The sequence below is a fragment of the Pteropus alecto genome, unplaced genomic scaffold, assembly GCF_000325575.1.
Source record: "Pteropus alecto unplaced genomic scaffold, ASM32557v1 scaffold10, whole genome shotgun sequence".
NCBI lineage: Eukaryota > Metazoa > Chordata > Mammalia > Chiroptera > Pteropodidae > Pteropus > Pteropus alecto.
The window spans coordinates 3795936-3817755 of NW_006431210.1; the positions used below are offsets into that span (position 1 = coordinate 3795936).

General features: G+C 36.6%; 1 protein-coding gene and 1 pseudogene across 1 annotated transcript in view; one reads left to right on the forward strand and one right to left on the reverse strand.

Annotated features, from left to right (window-relative positions):
• The window catches only part of LOC107196395 (putative bifunctional UDP-N-acetylglucosamine transferase and deubiquitinase ALG13), a 150062-nt gene that overhangs the window by 55673 nt on the left and 72569 nt on the right, over positions 1–21820 (forward strand). The window lies entirely within an intron of this gene.
• LOC112470345 lies at positions 8542–8660 on the reverse strand (annotated as a pseudogene).

Here is a 21820-nt window from a genome sequence, read left to right on the forward strand (position 1 = left end):
TTGGCTCGGCACCCTGGCTGTGATGTTTTGTTTTATTATTATTTTTAAAATGTTCAACTTATTTAAACTAAAAAAAAAAAGAACAGTTCACCCATTTCTTCCACCCTTCACTTTCTGCCTCTTGCAGTCACAGAGTTGCTATGACATTTTAAGAACACTTAATTATTATTTCTTCAGAATTCACAAGGAATAGATGTTTATTCTAGGTGAAAATTGGAAAATGTTTATTTACTATAAAGATTGGAAGTTACTTATAATTTTTTAACATTTACTGTTAAAATTTTAGGCACGGTATTCTTTTTATGTCTGTGCAGAAATGGACAGACCTTTTTTTTTTTTTTAACAAATTTAAGAGCATACTCTTTTCAGTGTATTTTACTTGAAATATAACAGTCATTTATCCATATACTCATGTAGTTTGGGTAACATTTTTAATGACTACATAGTATTTTAACAGTTAGCTGGACCAAAACATATATATACATTAAAACACACATCCATACATATTTATTTCTTTACCCGTTAGTTGCTTTGGTTCAGTGTTTACATTTGTTTCATTCTTTTCACTGTGACAAGCACCTACATATTTGTGCACATTTCCGAGAGTCGCTTATCTCAGAGGGTAAAGTCTTAGATGTGGGATTGGGTTAGTAAAAAGCTGTGAATGTTTTTAATAAGGCTTTTGGTGCACGTTGCCAAATGACCTCCAAAAAAAAACATTTGCCACATTTAATTTTTTTGTTCTGAATTGGCTAAAACTTTCAGCAATCATCCTTGATTTTTTAAAATCTTTCTTTCAATGCAGATTTTTCTACTCTCTCACCATTAAACATATTATATACAGACATATCTACTCTTCCATTTCTTTTTTTAAAAAGTGTTTTATTTAGGAATGGATGCCGGATTTTATCAAATGTCTTTTGGGCATCTCTATGTTGTCATATAACTTTTATCATTCTATTTATCAGCATGAGGGATTATATTAATGTGTTTCCAGACATTAGGTCATTCTTGCCCTTTGGGCTTTCATGGGTTCTCCTGCTTCAGGGCGAGTGGGCCTCCTGTGTGAGAAAGGAGGTTAAAAAGGCGTCCTGTGGTTTATGGACTGTTAGAAGGGGCCATACACATCTTTCCACAGTCAGCTTTTCTGGCAGCTCTTTGCCCAGTTTCAGTACCGGTGCCTGGAAAGTGTTTCCTATCCAAGGAGTGCTGTGGCTTGATAAGTATTGTTTATCTTTCCTGAGACTCTTCTATGCTGCTTTCTCACTGGGACCTCAAACTCGAGATGCCGGTGAGACATTTTAGCATTTCTTTGAATACTGGTTACACGCACTGCTTTCTCAGGTAGGGGAGTTAATGTCAAATTTTGATATCTTCTTTTAGTTCACATGAGATTGTTTATGGCAATCATACCTTCGAGTTTCTGACAGAAATTTGGAACAACTGCTTACATTCAGGGTGGATGATGTATTCATTTTCATCGTTGTTTAGGAGATTGATTTTATAAGCCTATACTGATAGCAGGGTACACTCCAGTACACTTAGATAAAGCATTCTAGGCAGGAAAAAGAGACATACATTTATTGTACAATCCTAAACATTTGTTGGATAACTGAAAAAAAAAGGCCTTATCCAAATATGTCTGTTTTTAGTTTTGAGATTTAACTAATGCAAAGAAAATTTAAGATTGTAACATATCTAAATAGAGCCATTAATATAATGTCAATGAAAGTGGTATCATTCTAATGCATGCTGTCATTATGTAAAAACATTTAATTTTAGTCTCTACAATTATTTCAATCATTGAGGCTGGAAATAATTTTCCGAAAACTAGATTAAATATTATATGATTCACCTTTTTAAAGGTGCGAAAAGAATGATGTTTTTAAGATGCTGTTTTGAGAGCTTTCTGTATACTAAACACTATGCAGTAGTGCATTTTAGGTCAAGTTCATGGCAGAAATTTGATGTCCACAATTGAAATGTGTCCAAAGCTTTCAATAGTCTTATACGTCTCCACAGATGTATGCATATATACATGGAAATCTTGTGAGTACATGTAATGAACTTCTAGATATGTTTTCTTTTGCAGTGGAAAAAAAACACATAATTTGAAACCTTATGATATGTCAAACACAGGAGGCCAGAGTCACTATGATCTAATGAAAACGATATTCGAGTGTTTCAAACAACTCTGGAATACATAGGGCTATGGAAGTTATCAAACAAAGCATTATCTGAGAAAAGTCTTTGTAGATAGGAGGGAAAAACAGATAGCTAGATGTCGACAGTGAATACCAGGTTTTAACAGTTAGCTTTACCAAAGCCATTTATTCACAGCAATTCTCAGTGGGGTTGATCACACTTCTAATAATGCTTGTGAATCCTTGTTTCATAGCTACTGTAAACATGAGAAAAATCATTCACAGAGTACTCATTTTAACTCATAAGTGTTAAGCGATATAATAATGGATTGATAGCCTCATTTAAAAATTTTTGAAAAGTAGATATTTTGATTGAAATATAACCAACAGCTGTTTCAAATTTTCTTAAGGTAGTAATCTCACATAATTGTATCATCCTCAGTGTACTAGTGTGGAAATTGCAGATTGAATATAGCCCTGCTTTTCTATGTTCAGTGAATACATTGCTGTAAAGATATATGTAAATCATATTTAAAAATCAATGGACTCATTTTAAATATATTAGAAGATCTCTGTGTGAAAGAATACATTTGAGAGAGACTTATAGACTGATATGTCATCTCTTAGTTTATAATATTTAAATATGGATTTTCTCAGACTTGTTTAAAGTGTGACTTCTTGTAGTTAATCATTCTGACATCCTAATTTGACTTAACCACGTGGTCATTGCATGTTTTTTTGGAGAGAATAGGATGTAGAAATAAAACTGAATTTAGAGTTAACAACTAAGAGAGGGAACAGATTAATTCATATGTATTTTATTTTTGTTTGATTTTTATTTTTTTAAGGTTTCATAGAATTTTTAAAATTATGCAGTCGTACAAGATTCTCAGTGAATGACAGTAGTGTTTTTTCTGTCTCTCCTCTCAGCTCGATTCCCACTTCCCAGAGTCAACTACTTCCAGCTTTTCGAGGTATTCTTCTGAGTTTTACCTCCATGTTTCCCTGGGACTTGCTTATATTGCCATAACTCGATTTGTTTTTTAGTTTTTGATATTATTTATTGACGTTCTCCTTTGGAAAATAAAGACTTAGCTCTTTCTCTAACCTCAACTAAATCAGACACCTCCTCCATTATAGGTATATCATAATATTTTTAAGAACCAATATTTAGTTTTATAATATTTGATTATTAAGTGAGATAGGATATTAAATTCTGTTTTATTCAGGGTGCCATGTAACGGAAGATGTAAAATTCCAAAGCGAGTTGCAAGACCAAAATGAATGGCTGAGAACTAGCTATTTGCGCAGTGGTAGTGAAGGAGATTTTGCCATGTTGGAAATATTGCTGAGAGAAATGAAAAATCAAATTAAGTAGAAAGATATTCCCAGAGTTTACTGTGTCCTGTGAACATACATGAACCCCAGGAGGGAGGGTGGCCTGGAGACATTGTAACTCCTGCCTAAGAGAAGACTTGGGTGTGTGTGTGTGAGGGAGAGGTGAGATAAGGTGACAGTATAAAGGAGTGAGGAGTGGGAGAGGTGGTCTGGGGAATTGAACCTTTTTTTTTTTTTTACTTTCAGCCATTCTTCTAATCTCTGCTTTACTCACATCTTTCATTGGTGTCTGTTACCCCCCCTCCCCCAATCCTGTTTTTTTGGAGGGAGCCAGCCGTACACATCCTCTTAGAGAGGGAGTCCCCCACTGCTGACACTCTTCTTCAGGTCTGCTGATTTCATCTGCTCTCTAGCTTTCAAATTATAATTGTGTTTTCTCCTCTTGTCTTTTTTTTTTTGGTCTTCATTTATTTTTCAACTGTTATACTTTGGGAGTTTCAACTCAGAGTGGTGGCAAAGATATGTGTTCAGTGTACAATATTTATCTGGAATCTCAAAATTTATTCAAACATAAAGATATGTGGAGGCATTATCTGTTCATAGAATAAGAAGGCAAATAATCATTTAACTCTCCTGTGGAAACAGGAATATTTACATATTGTACTTTTCTTTTTTTCCGTTCCTGACCTTGAGTCAGATGTCTCATCCTTCCTGAAGGTAGAAGCGAAGTTAAATGATTGTATCCAGAGCCGGTGACGTTGTTCAAGACGGTGCTCTTGAGGATGGAGTCTTGCCACATATTCCACTTGCACAAATTCAATCACACAAATTCCAAAGGAAAGGGGCTTAGAGAAGATATCCCTTAGCCTCACAGGGCTTTGCATACTTCTTCTCTCAAAGATTTTTAAAAATAAAAATTACCAAGAAAAACTAAACCAAGTTTTGGCCTTTATGCTTTCAAAGACCCAAGTGCTAGAAATTTAAAAGATGAATTAAGAGATTTCTCAAGGGTCACTTTGTCTAAATTTAATTTTTGCCTTAAAATCTGATTTTAGACCTCAACTCCGTGTCAGATAAGATTCCACTATAATCATTCTACTCCACTATACAAAACCAAAATATTGAATGTGTTCTTCTTCCTGTGACTGTATGATATCATGGGAGAGGACGAGTGTTGTAATTCATATTCTAGTTAATCCACAGTGGACATATTATTTAACTTTTCTTAATCTTTGGTTTTCTTCCCTCCAGAGTGATTATAAGTTACTTAATAGGTTTATTTTAAGAATTAATATTAGGGGCTATTTTAAACAATATGAAGTGCTATGTACATAGTAGATGCTTAAAAAGATTAATTTGTTGGACCTACAGCTAAAAATTCATTTATTATTTTTCATGGATCAGATATCTCATTATTTTCAGGATTTTGATTTAGGCCCAAGAATACTAGCTCACATTTATTGAGCCCTTATTACCTTACATTGTTCTAAGTTCTTAATATGTGTTGACTTATTTAATTCTCAGAAACATTGAGTTAGCTACAATTGTCATTCCTATTTTATAGATAGGTATGCCGAGGTCCAGATAGGTTAGATAACGTACCCGGGGTCACAAAACTGCTAAGTAGTAGAATTGGAATTTGAACCCAGGATAATGATAGCATTTCCCAGTCCGATTCAGTAAAAAAGATGAGCTCTACCTCTTTCTTACACATTGACCTTCTGTAAAATTTATATTTGCTTCTCATATTAGTTTATTGAAAAACTCATAAGACAGTTCTTTTGAGAAGAAATATGTAAGTTGTACTTTGGGGGTTATAAATTAAGGAAATCTAACTCAAGACTAGTTTAGACAAAAAGAGAGATTTATTGGAATTCAAAAAATGGTTGACCCACCAAGTCATAGAAAGGGTACAAATGCAGCAGGGCTCAGGAACAGCTGGCATCAGGGAATCGAATTGCAATAGGATTTTCTATCGTGTTTCATTTATGTCTTTCTGAGCACGTCGACGCTCGCCATTCTCATTGTAGATGGGCTTTCTATTGGTTGCAAGAACTATTGCTGCTGATGACTCAAGTTTAACATTTTATGTAACTTTAGTCATAGGAGAGGGTTGACTTTGGTTCTCAGATTCAGTTTGAAAAATCCCATGAGGGACTTGACTCAGGACCTCATCTTCGGGACGGTTAACTGTACCTGGAGAGTAAAGTCATGAAGAATACGGCTTCTGCTGAGGCAGCCTTGTAAACTTGGTATCATGGACTTTGTGGGCAGGTAAACCAATTTGGAATGCCTTGGGCTGCAAGTAACAAAATAGTGTAAACCAGTAGTGGCCTAACCCTTATTTACTATTACAACAAAAAATCTGGAGTTAGGGTTGAACTATTATTTCAGTGATACCATTAAGAACCTTGTAGCATTCTATATTTTTACTCTTTCTTTGCTATGTAGGTTTTTTTCTCTTTCTGCTTATCATCTTTTTATCATAAGATGGCTGTCAGAGGTCCAAACATTATGTACACATTGAAGGCAGGAAGAGAAAAGGTGCACGTTAGCAAAATTTCTTGTTCCTCTAGTCTCTTTTATTTACTTGTTTTGGAAGCCCACGCCAGACTTCCTTTATGATTCATCAGCCATAATGGACACCTTAGAATGTCTCTACTTGTACGAGATTCTGGGAAAACAAGTAACTAGCTCATTAACCTCTTTTGTGAGAGGCAATAATCAAGTAGGGGTTAGGAATGGCTATTACTTTAGCCAGTCAACAATACCTGCTCAACAACTCATTAAAAGGATCATACACTATGATCAAGTGGGATTTATTCCTGAGATGCAAAGATAGTTTAACATATACAAATCAATAAATGTGATGTACCACATTAGCAAAATGAAAGATAAAAATAATACAATCACCTCAATAAGTGTAGAAAAAATATTTGACAAAATTCAACATAATAAAGGCCATGTATGATGAGCCCACAGCTAACATCATACTGAATGGTGACAAGCTGAAAGCTTTTCTACTAATATTAAGAACAAGACAAAGGTGTCTGCTCTTACCACTTCTGTTCAACATAATACAGGAAGTCTTAGCCAGAGCACTTAGGCAAGGAAAAGAAATAATAGGCATTCAAATTGGAAATCGAATTGTCTCTGTTTGCCGATAATATAATCTTATAAATAGAAAACCTTGAAGACTCCATCAAAAAAATTAATAAATGAATTCCGTAAATTTGTAGGATACAAAATCAACATACAGAAACCAGTTGTATTTCCTTACACTAACAGCAAGCTATCCGCACTTAGGCAAGGAAAAGAAATAAAAGGCATTCAAATTGGAAATCGAATTGTCTCTGTTTGCCGATAATATAATCTTATAAATAGAAAACCTTGAAGACTCCATCAAAAAAATTAATAAATGAATTCCGTAAATTTGTAGGATACAAAATCAACATACAGAAACCAGTTGTATTTCCTTACACTAACAGCAAGCTATCTATACACAGCAAACTATCTGAAAAAGCATTAAAGAAAACAATCTCATTTATAATAGCATCAAAAAAGATTAAATATTTAGGAATAAATTTAACCAAGGAAGTAAAAGATCTTATACATTGAAAACTGTAAAACAGTTATGAAAGAAATTGAAGGTGACACAAATAAGTAGAAAGATATCCCATGCTCATAGTTTGGAAGAATTAATATTGTTAAAATGCTCATACTACCAAAAGTGATCTACAGATTGAATTCAATGAGAACTTTAATGGCATTTTTCACAGAAATAGAAAAAACAATTATAAAATTAATAGAGGACCACAAATGACCCCAAATAGCTAACCAGTCTTGATCAAGAAGAACAAAGCTATTTGAAGTATCACACTTTCTGAATTCAAACTATGTTAGAAAACTATAGTAATCAAAACAGTATGGTACTGGCATAAAAACAGATACATAGGCAAATGGAACAGAAATAAACACATACATATAAATATATACAGTCAACTAATTTTTGACAAAGGTGCCAAGAGTACTCATAGGAAGAGGAGAGCATCTTCAGTAAGTGGGTTTGGAAAATTCTATGTTCACATGAAAAATAATGAAATTGGGCCCTTATCTTACACTGTACACAAAACTCAACTCAAAATATATTAAAGACTTAAACTAATATCTGAAACTGTAAAACTCCTAGAAGAACACATAGGGAAAAATCTCCTTGACATTGATCTTAGCAGTGGTTTTTTTGGAACTGCCACCACTCAAAGCACAAACAACAGAAGCGAAAATAGACAGATGGGTTTATATCAAACTAAAACATTTCTACAAATAAAAATAATCAAAATGAAAAGGCAGCATACTGAATGAGAGAAAACATTTACAAATCATAGGTCTCATAAGATGTTAATATCAAAATATATAAGGAACTCTTTAAATAGCAAAAAAAAAAAGCAATGAAAAATGGACAAAGAATCTGCATAGACTTTTTTCATGAAGACATACAGGTATATGCAGAAATGCTCATCGTCACTAATCATTAGGGCAATTTCAAATCAAAACCACGAGATACCACTTCACACCTGTTAGGATGTCTGTTATCAAAAAGTCAAAAGGTAAGTGTTGGCAAGGATGTGGAGAAAAGGGAATCCTTGTGCACCGTTGGTGGAAATATAAATTGATACATCCAATACAGAAAATGGCGTGGAGGTTTCTCAAAACTTAAAAAGAGAAATACTATATGACTCAGCAGTCCCACTTCTGAGTATATATTCAAAGGAAATAAAATCATGACATCAAAGAAATAGCTGTACTTTCATATTCATAGCAGCACTATTCAGAATAACCAAGATATGGAAACAACCTAAATGTCCATCAGTGGATGAATAGATAAATAAACTATAATATATATAATTTATATAACACATATAATGCAATACTATGCAGCTTTATTAAAAAAAGGAAAACCTGCCATTCGCAGTGGCATGGATGAATCTGGAGAACATGCTGAGTGAAATAAACTAGACACAGGAAGATCTCATTTACATATGGAATTTTTTTTTTTTAATGCCTATAGCACCCCGTCTTCCTAGGTGGTCTCCCATCCAAGTGCTAACCAGGCCTGACCCTGCTTAGCTTCCGAGATCAGACGAGATTGGGTGTGTTCAGGGTGGCATGGCCATAGACAGGATACATGTGGAATCTTAAATAAACAAAAAAAAGAAAAATAAAAAGCTGAATTCACAGTAACAGAAAATAGAATGGTGGTTACCAGAGGCTAGGGCATGGGGGAAAAGGGAAGATTTTTTTTTTTTTTTTTAAAAAGAAGGAAAGTGAAAAAGTAGAATGACTGTTGCGTGTGACTGCGGGAAGAAGATCATGGACAGTTACTGTTTAATGGCATGGAGTTTCAGTTTTGCAAGATGAAAAGAGTTCTGGAGATGGATGTTGGTGATGGTTGCACAACAGTATAGCTATTAATACCATTGATCTGTACATCTAAAAATGGTTAAGATACTAAATTATAGGGGGAAAAGAGAAGGGAAAATCTAGAAAACAATGAGTGAAGAGGCAAGTAAACTTGTCTGTTGCCATGAGAATGAGAGGAAGAATATTAGGCAGATAGTCTCATAGATATGTACTTAATAATACATAAAAAGTCACCTCAACTTTGAACTGTCTTTGGGAGAGCATACCCAGCCAATGCACTCTGCCTTTGCTTCTCAAATGGAATTTAGGCCTTTTTTGCATTCAGGCTCTGTTCATGTGACTTCTTCCCCAAATCTTTTGTTCTTTGTTATTCTCTAAAGCTGCCAAAACTTTTAACCTTATTTCAAGGTCTACCTCTAACTACCAGATTCATGGTGGCATCGTGTTGCTTTAAATTTGTACTACTTCTTAAACACACAACCCATACATTATATAGTGTGCTACCTGACAACCACTTATATTTTGCTGTTTGCTGAGTAATCTAGCTTTTGACAGCAAAGTATCTGATTACCCTAATTAGTTTGTAGATTTCTTAAACAGAACAATGCTTCCTCTATTACTTTGTAAAGACCATAACAAAAAGCAGAGTATGTAGTAGGTACCCAATTAATTTATGTTGGTTAATGCATCTTTATAGGAGTATTTAATTAAAACCCTAACTTATCCATGAAGAATAATTTTAATCTATGGTGTGCCTCTGAAGAGCTTTAGAAGAGAGAACACAATCTTTAGCACACCATCTTTTTGCCTAGCTCAAACTTTGTTTTAAGGCAGCTACTTAAATGACATCTTCCCCCTCCAAACCTCTGATCACTACGCAGGTAATAAGCAGTACAGATTACTTCTTTTCCCACTCCAAGCTGCTGTTAGATTTGTATTAAGGACCAAACAGTTGCTTTGCTTGTCCACTGTGCTATTTTGGTCCTGCCTGTTTTTGAAGTATTTTTGGTCATACCAGGGGTTGTTGAATTTTACTTTCTCTGGAGTCAAGTGACTATTATACATAGACAGAAAAGAAAATAAAATGATTTAATGTAAGCACTGCAGTTTTTTCATGAGAAGTCTTTTGAGAAAGGGGAGATAGCAATGGGAAGTGCTGCTCTGTGTGAAAAGGTGAGATGCTAAAACACAGTGAAGCCAGCAGTGGGCTCCGTGTTTGCTTAGTATTTGATGAATGAAAATTCTATTTGTACTTGAAGATGATAAGATCTGAAATGGTCGTATTCCAGCTTCATGATATTCTTGAGAATGAGACTGAATTTTTTTTTTTCTTTTCATCTTTGATGTCCAGCTGTTATTTTGAGACAAGAGTATGATTATGGAATTGGATTTGAAGAACAGCACTAAATCATTCTCACTTGATACTTGACCTTCATCCTAAACAGAATAGATTTCATGGAAGAAATCAGGTTGGGGAAGATATAATTTAATTCTGCCATGGGTCAAGCAGAAAGGTTAAGTCCTTTAAGTTCCTTGGATTCTATGACACTGTTGGGTAAGGTTTTGAAAAAGCAATTTTTGATACTAGAACCATTTGTCCCTGCTCCATGTTTTTTATTTAATTACTTTAATACAAAAACACATTTAAAAGAAGTTTTCCTTGCTAGTACTTCTTCTTGTATTTTTTTAGGAAGTGGTCAATTTTTCTTTTTTTGTGAATTAAATTTAAAAATTGTACTGATTCTGTATTGACATGCCAGGTAGCAACTTCTTAGTACTTCAGAAACATAAGGTTGAAATTTCACTATCTGTTTAAAAAGTTTTTGGAATTCGATTTGTTTTCTTCCTCCTCTGCACAAGATGGCAGATGAGGATTATCGTAAGGTTTCTTCTGTACGATTTTTTTAAGATTTTACATAACTTCATAGAAATCCGAGGAAATCTCAGCTTCTCTTTTTTGTCAAAATCTCCCTTCAGGAAGACGTTCTCCACCCTCACTGCACTCAGGTTTGCTGTGTCCACAATATAATGTTAGTGTTTTGTTTTATTTTTCCCTCTTAGAGGAGAAATCTTGTGTCTAGTGGGTGGACTTAGTAGAACCTGTTAACTGAGGATACTGACCTCCCAAACATTCTTGCTTTGCATGCTTTCTTTGCAGACATGGTCCCCTCTACATTGTTCTCATTTCTCTAATTAGTACGTACTATTTAAACCATTTGTCTAGGTGTCATAGGCAACTCCCGTCACTTTGCCTTCTTTTACCTCCCATCTCCTGACATGTCCAAACCGCATGGGACATCCTAAGGAGAATGGCTTGTAATGGTCTCCCCGCTTCCCTCTAAGCAGTACCTTCCATGCGAATGTCAACACAGTGCTGACCTATCGCAGCTCCTGGTAACTCTGTTTTCTGGCTCCGGCCTCCAACTTTGCACCCAGGCCGCAAGTTCAGATTTAACCAGTCTTCATCATTTTCCACCCTCCCCCAGCTCTTTGTTCGAAATGATTCTTAGCTAACATTCTTCCATCTTTTGTGTGTTGGTTTGAAATGTTCTAATAACTGTTTCCTTCAAATGTGACCTGATTTACTCGGTGGGTAGTTTTATTTTGGGGGAGATGGTAACCACAGGTGTTATGCCACCTTCCTATAAAACGGAAGATTGTATATTGCCTTTGAGTATAGTGAATCTAATGGTTCAGACACATTTGGGAGTGCTTAATAGTGTACAGGCATACCTGGGAGGTACTGTGGGTTTGGTTCCAGACTGCCACCGCAATAAAGCAAGTGTCACAATAAAGTAAGTCATAATCTTTTTGCTGGTGGAGGGTCTTGCCATCAATTTGTAATATATATATCTATAACATTTCTGAAGCACAAGGAAGTGAAGTGTACTAAAATGAGGTATGTCTGTAATTGTATTAATTTTCTAGAAGGCTTGGGGTCACAAATAGCGAGCAAAGCCTTAGCTGATTGTAGTATATAGCTTTCTTATAACTAAATAATGATGAAATAACTGTCTCTAGAATTCTTGTGACATGCAATTATAGATAAAGATTTAAAGAGACCAATGGAAGCAGTTATGAAAGGCACGGTTCTCCTGTCCAGGATTGTACCGTAGGTCCCCTGACTCAGATAAAACTCAGAGGCTCATACAAGGGCAGCCATCTCAACATACCACACCATAACTCATTTTTTTGAGGGTAGGGACTTGATTCTCTGCTCTTTCTTCTTTGACACCTGGCACTATGCTTCGCACCTGGTAGGTATTCTTAAATAATTTGTCAAATGAAATGATGATTTCAGAGATAGAGTGAGCAACAAATGCACCACTGTATGTACCTTACAGAGCACATGAGGCAGTGTGGTTCACAGCCTGATTGGGACTAAGGCCCTGAGTTCTCTCTGCGTTCTCTCTAAGGTTTCTTCAGAGAAGACAGTCTGGTTTGCAAAACCTTACACATCAGGTCATGTGTTTAAGCTGGCTGCTGTCCTGTGGTACCTGGCTAGGTAGCGTCTTCAATACATCTCCAAGAAGCAAACTGTTCCCCAAATTGTATAGGTATTACCCCATCCCATCTTCTCCATTTCTTGACTTGTGTCACCGTAATAACACACATCTCTTAAATGGTGGTTTATGCCATTATCAGAGGCATGTGGAGAGCTTTCATTATCAGGAGAAGTAAATGGGTTCAATTTTTTTTTTTTTTTTATCTTGTGGACCTTTTGGCTTCCTGTGTTCTATCATTCTCCCATTTGCAGCTAAAAGACCCAGATGGGTCCATCATTCTTGACATTTAGTCATCAAGGATTAATTCTTTCATTTGACCCACATGTTACTGAGCATCTATTATGGGACGGGTACTAGTCTAGATACTGAAGATAGAACAGTGAAAAAAAAAAACAGACAAAAATTTCTACCCTGACAAAGATTGTATTCTAGAAAGAAGAGGCAGACAAATACATAAATAAAAATTATAGTACATCAGATTATAAGTGCCATGGAGAGGAGTAAATCAGGGAAGGAGGATTGCTGGAAGTAAAGGGCTAATAATTTTACACAGTGAGATCAGGAAAGGCCTGCCTAAAAGGTGACATTTGAACAAATACCTGAAGTAGGTGAGGAAGCAGGCTATGTTGAAGCTGAAGGAAGAAGGTAATAGAATTCATTCTTGACCTGGCCAGATCTAATATCCCATAACACACTGGACCAAAGGTGAACTTTTAAGAATTCCATTATACAAATGCACAGTATATTGCAATAGGACAAAACACAAGACAGATGCCATCAGACAGTGGAAGATGTGTCAGCACAGTGCTGGAGCTGAGCAGCCACAACACCTTCTAAAAGGGGTGTGGGTGGGTGGGGGTGTGTGTGCCACACCTCCCACGGTCCTCACTCGGGGTTGATCAGGTATTTGGGTTCGTGACTTCTGCAGGTATTTGGGTTCGTGACTTTGACCTACAGTATCCATTATTTTGGAGAAAGCTGTGGGGATGGGACCAAGTAATGTTTCTAGGTTTCTGCTCCTTTATCTGGAAACCAGACTAGTTCCCCATCCCTTTTGATTTTTCCTTACTGTTAAGCCTGATCTCCCACTAGGGTCAGTGAGGCTGCTTGCGTTGAGTATGTCTTCATGTTCCAAGACGTGAGATAAAATGACCTCCGGAGATCATGTGTGTGTGTATGTGTGTGTGTGTGTGTGTGTGTGTGTGTGTGTGTGTATTTAAAATATGATAAACCTACACACAATCAAAGCACAATCCAGAACTTGAAGCCATATTTACAAATTCAGATAGGATGATTAGGAAAATAAAATCTTAAAAAACGAATCTCCCTTGTTAGATGGTTTATTTCTCTGATCATCACTTTGTCCTTTAGGAAGCCACTTTCCAGTCTTAGGTAGAAGAGAGTGTTTCCTACCTGCTCTTTACCCTGTTGAATTAGATCATGTGTTTTCTGTGTCAGTCATTTCCCACGCTAGGTATCTGAGATTGAGAAGATTTAAGCTGGAGATGTGAGTTGGGGCCATCAGCAGATAGATGGTAATTAATGCTGTAAGAATGATTGAGCTCTCCTCAAAGGAATGGGCATTTAGGGTAAAATGGGACATGGCTGATGTGGATCCCCTGCAGGTAGCCACATGTGGACAGAGACTGAGAAGTGTGTGTGTGGAATGGAATGGAGTATGGACACTTTTAAAAGTTAACCCTATCAAATGCTAGAGAGGAGACAAGAAAGCCATGCACCAGATAAGTTCATTGAATGTAGCAGAAATTCTGAGTGAGAAGGTCAGGGACCTCTGAAAACACAAGGAGTGAAACCATGAGAAAAAATGGGCACAAAAGCACAGGAGGAAAAGGTGAGAACAGTGCTTAATGCCTGGCCTGACATTTCCCATATCTGTGAGTAGGTGGTTTTTGTTCTTCTGCAGGGCGGTTTAGTGACATCAGAGAGACCCCTCTCACGTTAGTGAGCTCTCCTTTGATGTAGCCTGCTTCTGTGGGAAATCCATATCCAAGAGGAGACTCTGTCGTGCTCTGTTGAAAATCAGCCTCCAGGAAACTCATGTGGGAATTCTGGGGAGATGTTTTGAAATCCTTTGAGCTGCATATAATCAGCGCAAACCTTACATGTATATTGACTGTACATTAAGAGCACTTTAAGCAGTAAAGACCTCAAAGACACTAGTCCATTATGAGAACAAATAGCAATTTAAAGCAATATTTTCCTAGAGAAAAGACTCAGGAGGAACAAAGATGCCAGAGCTGGGGCTTTTTCCCCTGTTCATTTGTGAGAAAATGTGCTTTTGATTGATATCTCGCAAAGACTGTGTTCAGCATAGCATATTTTTGATGGTTAACGAATGTTCAGAATAATAATTTAAAACGTTTGGGGTGGTGCCTCCAGGCACTTTTTCCAATACCTCTTTTATTCTTTCCAATATCTGGAACAGGAAGACTGAGAATGAAAATAATTGCACTTGCTCTCCTTTGCTCCCTTTCCCATGGATCTGAGTGCTCATACTCCACGTACCAGCAAGACCTTCTATTCTCATGAATTCTTTGCTTTCATTTTTAGTAACAGGGCTGGATCTTTTTCTGTGAAAAGGAAGATGACTGTGCCATCCTGTAGAAGACAGGACCCATGATGTACCTCTTTTTGCCTCTTTTTCTTTGGAATTCTTCTACTAGAGGAAAATGTTTTTAGAAATGTGGGATTGCGTCAGAGAAAAAAAAATTTGGTTTCTAATTCAGGTCAATGTACTGAAATGATTTTTTTCGCCACATTTGCACATGAATTTCTCCCTGTTTTTATTTGATTTTTGCAGTCACACATTTTGCATTGGTGGCATTTGGTAGCAAGACACCACACAAATGAGATGCTACTGAGGATTATCCGACCATGACAGCTTAATAGTATCTTGGTAATGTGTCCAGTTTATATCTACTCAGATTTGTACACAGCATAATTTCATATGTAACTTAGAAAAATAAACATAAGAAACAACACCATTATACAACACTAATTTCAGGCTTCATTTATACATAAGTAATGCTCTACTGTTAAATAAACATTAAAGAGCTTTCTATTATACTCTGTTATGGTTGAAAGTATTGGTCATGTAATAACCCAGCCAGTTAATATACTTGTGTTAAATTAGATAAAGACATTTAATAAAAAGAAATGTGTGATAAAATAAAAGAGTCCAAACATATCATTATTTAGCACTAAAATGTGTTACATCTTTAAGATGTCACAATAGTATTTTAGATACTGTATTCAATTTTTCATGGATATAGTTACTAAACACCATGGCATTTTTAAAGCATGTTAGAATCCTTAAAGGCTGCGTAGCTTTCTCTTTTACTGTGGGTTCGATTTTACTGTCAGGAAACCTGAAGAATTGTGACTATAAATAATAATAAGCTGCCATTTTTGGAGGTGTAGCGTTTGCCAGGGTATGCTGGGGGTTTTGCATATGGTGGTTCCAACCCTCTCAGTTAATATCATTTCCATTGTACAGATCAGAAGACCGAGACAGAAAATTTAAGTAACTTACCCAAGTAACTCATAGTGATAGAGAAGGAACTCAAATGCAAGTTCACTTGTCCTTAAATTTAAAAGATCAATTACATCAAAATCTCTTAAGTGTGAGGCCCAGGTATTAATATTCTTTAGAAGATCCCCTTCGAGATTCTAACATAGAGCTATGTTTTGGAAAAGTCTATACTTGCACTTATCTTTAATGAGAGCAAGTAAAGAAACCAACTTTGACGATTGACTCCTTTGTGGAGATGAAGAGATAGATGCAGACTAGGAAAAGAAATATAATTTCCCATTATATTCAGGTTTCTACATGAAATTGCTTCATTCTTTGCAAGGAGAAGAAGGGATATATTAGGTATGCAAACACATGTGTGTGTGTGTGTAGAACAGTTGCCATGTGTCCTAAGAATGGACAGCTCTTTAAAATGGCACATAGGTAGATAGAATATTTATATGGAAAATATGTGGAAAGTGTTGAGTAAAGCTATGTGCTCACTCATAACAAGGGCCAAGGAAAAAGAAATTGAAGTGTTATGAATATAGAATGTAATTTTGAATAAGATTATGTGTGCCACGTGTGTGTGTATGTATCTGTATTTCTTTGGGTTCTATTCCATACCCTGCTTACAGACCAGCCCCGCCCCCACCCCCAATTTATGGCTTTGATACACATGATTCTTTGTAGGTCCTTGGGAAATTAGCTATTCAGCTGCAATGGAACACTTCCTGGTCGCAAAGGTCAGCACCAGCATAATTTGCTTGGAGCCACTTAACTGTGTCATGATATTAATTTGTTTGGATTTTCAAAGTAGGCCGATGCTTTCAGTCACCAGGTAAGGCTTATATTATCATTATCCGTATTTTCATCAACCATTGATTGCAAGGAGATGCTGAAACTTCTAGTTGTTTTAGTACATATTCTTTTGTTTTATAACAGGAAAGGGTTACTACTAATAGTTAATTTGACCTTATAAAGAGTTTCCAAAAAGTAGACATACATAGATTTTATTGAGTGGACAGGATTTGTTCTTTGTTCTGGACTCTCTGTGTAGAGTTTTGAAAAGTACATGGTCATTAGCAGGGCTGGAGTTAGAGACGTGGTTAATTAAGAGAGGTGTTAGCCTGAGGAATTACAAACCAATTTAGGGTACCTCTACCTTCTGAACTGGGCTATTCTTTGATTCTATTGCTTTTAGAGTAAGCAGAAATTTCAGGATAGTGAACAGTTCCACATGGTTCCTTATTCACTGTCGAGGACACTTCTCACCAAGTATTTGGATAATTCTCCACATTCTTCCAGGTTTCTCCCCTAAGGTGGGTCTGTTTGGTAATTTTGAGGGCTCAGGCACCTGAAGTTGGTGTGCTCCCTGAGTGACAGGGGACTGGAAATGACAGAAGGGAATCTCACAGCCAGGGCTCTAGGTAGTTGATCGATATTCTCTTCAGCAAGGGAGAAGGGACATCCTGGAACTTTCATAATTTTCTTGGTGTCAGGGGACTGGGTTTTTGGAGTTAATTTTAACCCCTACCTAATCCAGTTATGACTTTGACCCATAATGTTCTCGTATGATTTTTGGGGGGATATGAAAGAAAAAGTTCTTCTCTAATCTATTTAGGAAGAAATAAAGATAAAACAAGTAGGATTCTTATACAAAAGAATTTCTAGCAAGGTATTTGCAAATGTTATTTCTTCCTTCTCAAAGCAAGCATGCAGATCTACCTTTTAAGAAAGGGCACTATGGCCTTTGTTTGGCCTTCCTTGCTTAGAATAACAGTTATAACTTTACTCTTTTGTGTTCCTAGGAAAGAAAAAGCAATACATGAATAATGCTAATGGGATATCAAGCCCCATGGGCACCAGAGGATAGCACAATTTGTAGATGAGTTTACTCTTGGAAGATATGAGGGAAAAGCTAGTATGATAGGGAGGAGAATGAATAGATTAAGACAAGTAGAAGCAGAAGCTGCAGCCAGGGTCTGAGAGACTCACTGAGATTGTCCCCAAGGCACCTTTTGATGTTTTGGGACTGTTTGCCCTCCCCTTCCACTGTTTAAATTCTCCCACAGGCATAGAATCCCAAGAAAGCTCATCAGACACATAACTTAAATAAGAAGCAAGAGCCATGCAATGCCTTTACAGTCCCTGTATCTGCTTTTCATTGGCTTTTTTGTTTGCTTTCCATTTGACCTACTTGACTCCCTTTACATTCTGGGCACGTAGATAAATGCATATTTTTGTAGTGGTCCCGTTCTATCTATAGTGGAGTTTTCAGGAGGGCATGCCATTTGGAAAAGTTTTACTTAGTAATAGTGAAGGAAAAAAGGACGATTTTGTGTTTGAAGTAGTAGCCTTGTTTCAATGACATGTAAAAGATGGATGTTCACCATCGTGCATCTTTCCAGGCTAAGAATCCAGCATATATTGAGAAGATGAATGGTTTGGGGAGGCTGGTTAATACATTATCTTTGTTTTGCTGCTGGCTAGCGAGAGAGAAATGTTACTACGGTCAGTAGGTTGTCCTGCTCTTGTTTTTATGTTCATGTAAAGTATCCAATATGCTGAACACTAAAAATTTCCTGTGACACTTTAGTTCCTGGAGGAAACAAAAAAATAGAATGGAAAGAATGAATGAAACATAAACTACCATTTTCTAACCTTTTCCCTTCTTTCCTGAATAAATTAGAAATCTCTTTTCTGCTGCCTTAAGACAAAAATTCCTAATGTCTTGTTTCTTATCCTTAGATGGGGTTCCCTAGGAGCTAGAAATAGTGTGTGTATAGCTTCATTTCTATAGTTTTCTCTTAGAGGCTATTTGTGGTAAAAGTTTAGAGACTTGAAGACAGAACTGCTTTGCAAAAAGGACTTTGAATTATGATTATTTATACCTGATCTGATGAAAAGGGCAGAGGACTTCAAGATAGTCTGTCTTTTGCTTTCAGAAGCTGTGGAGGAAATGAGTTGCTGACACAGGTTGGAACCACAGGACGACACAAGTGATCATTTGATGATTGTGCTTTCAAAACAAGTTAAAGTTTAGGAAAATATTTAGAAGTAGATAAAAATGTTAGGAGCTTATTTAAACATTCATTTCATCTCCTTGCCCAAGGCATGCTATAGATAAAAATCAGGGCGAGACAATGTATCAGTTAGGATGTACTCTTTTGAAAGTAGCACTAAAACCAACTCAAACTGGCTTAGACAACAAAGAGGATGTCTCATGTGACTTTCGAAGGCCAAAGGTAGGGCAGGCTTCAAGTGATATTTGATCCAGAAGGCCATGGTGTCATTAGGACGCTGACTTTATTGCTGGTGATTCTCTTGGCCTATCCTCCCTGGTGTTTTGGCATCATTCAGAGTCCGGCTTCCCTCATGGTAGAAGATGGCTGCCAGCAGATCCTGGCCTCCTGTCCACACAATGCCGTGTCCTGACAAGGTGAATATGCCCTGTTCTTTTTTTTTTTTTTTTTTAGGAAGGGCCTGAGGGTCATTCTGATCAGTTTACTTGGTTGGGTTAGGGTAGATCACCTGCTTACCTGAAGAGGTGAGGATGGAGTCATTATTCTCGGAATCACAGTGTCTCAAATGTAAATGGGGATGTCAGAATGGGCTGAACGAGTACTTTGGATGCCACCAAGTGAATTTAATAGGCCAAGGAAAGAGGGCTCCAAGTCCACTTTCTTCCCATCGATTCCTATTTGGACTTATTTCTGATGATCATTAAGACATCGTTATTTATTCAGTTCTTGAAGATACAGAAGTCGAATCCTCCACTCTAGTGTGCAGTATGGTATTTCATAGCTGATCATTCACCTTTTTTTTCCTCTTTTTTTTTTGTCTTAAGTTAAATAACACTTGGTGCAGTTTAATCCCATTTTTTTGTATTTAATAGTCACTGGAAAGAAAGAACAGCTGGCCTAACTGTTCTGCGTGATATTCCTAAATCTGTTTTCAGAGTTATATGATCTCTTTTATAGCTTTGCCTCTTCATGTCACAGTAAGGTAAATGCCTTTGTTTTCTGTGATCTCTAGCTTACTGATCTGAAGCAAGTGTAACTGACTCATTTGAAGTCATAGTCTGAGTTAACAGGAGAAAGGGGCGATCAATGGCCATAGCTTCCAAGTTGAAAGAGTCTGCAAACTGCGGCCCATGGGCCAAATCCAGCCTATAGCCTAATTTCGTAAATAAAGTTTTATTGAAACAAAATCACATTTATTCATTTATATACTGTCTATGACTGCTTTCACTACTATGATTGCTGAGTTGAGTAGTAATGGCAGACACTATCTGGCCTGAAAAATCTAAAATAATTATTATCTGGCCCTTTACAGAAAAAAATTGACTGATTCTCGGAGTGAATGAGCTACATTTTTCACTTTAAAAACTATGAAAGATTTTACAGCTAGATAGTACATTCTTCTCAATATGCTATAGGTTTTTAAAAGTGATCAAAGAATGTTGGAGGTGGAAACAATCTGAAACGATTCATCTAGTCCTGGTCTTTCATTCCACAGATGAGAGACTGAGTCTCAGGAATGACATGTGAAGTACACACGGCTCCATAGCACATTACAGGTAGACCAGAATGCTCTTTATTTCCTACACCCAGGTTTGTGTACTGGAAGAGTACCTTTTAAATACACCGCTGCTACCAAGAGGGGAATGAGGTCTGCTATGTTTTGAGGAGAGTGTTGGATGTGGGAAGCAATAAAGCTCTGCCATTTAACAGTTTGGGCAAGTTATTTAACCTAGCTAAACTCAATTTCTTTATCTGTAGAATGAAAGTAACAGTAGTACATGCCCTCTGGAGTTATCCTATGAGTGAGACATCCAATGTAAGTAAAGCACATAGGAATAGCTTAATGTTTGCTGCAAATATCATCATCATAATTATCATCATCATCAGCATCATCAACATCATCTTTGTCATCATCAAAATCATCAGTAGCAAGCTGCATTGGTGCTCATCCTTGCTTCTTTCTTGCCTGTCTTAGAGGAAGAGGGGTTCACCCTCCTTTCCAAGGCTAAGTGCTTCAATTGGAAATTGGATCATTTCTTCTTATGGCCCCTTACAAACTTATTCTGTCAGCTACCCCATCTTTCCTGTATCTTCTATTGCTTCCTTTCCACTGTTGATTCAAATTATTAACAAAATTCTCAAATCTTAACTATTGTAATAAAGATGTTGCTACTACCTGTTTCATCTTGATGTTGTGTCACATTTCTCCTCTTCCTTTCATGGCTCCAGTGGTCCATGTCTCACTGTCTTTACTCTCTCAAGTTTCATTCTTCTAAAACTGACCTAGCTGAGGTCACAGACAAATCTGCGGGACTGTATATAGTCTTCATCTGTCCCGATCTTATGTAGCATTAAAACTTTTGACACCATCGTTCTGGGGAGACACTGTTTTCTTTGTTATTGAACCATGATCCTATTTTGTTTGTCTTTCCGCCTCTTGTTAAATCTCTTTTTCAAATTAATCCTCTATCTCCATTGCATATAATATTTTTCCCAGGTCCTATACTTAGAAGCCCCCTTTAGCAATCAAATACTTTGTCATGGCTTTAATGACTACCTATTGAGCTGATAAATATCTCTATACGAATGTAACAGTAGAATTTATAGCCCTCACACTCCCTTTCCAAACAATCCTCCACTTAATTCTTCCTCTTCTTCTTCATTCTCATGATGCTCTAATACTTAACATAATGGGCACCAGGTTCTATGCAGAGAGCTTTCAAAGCAGAAAATCATTTTAAAAAATTAAAGTCTATGCTTTATTCAGATTTGCTTATTTATTCAGTTTTTACCTTTTTCTGTTCCAGGATTTCATCCAGGACGCCTACCACATTACATTTATTAGTTGTGTCT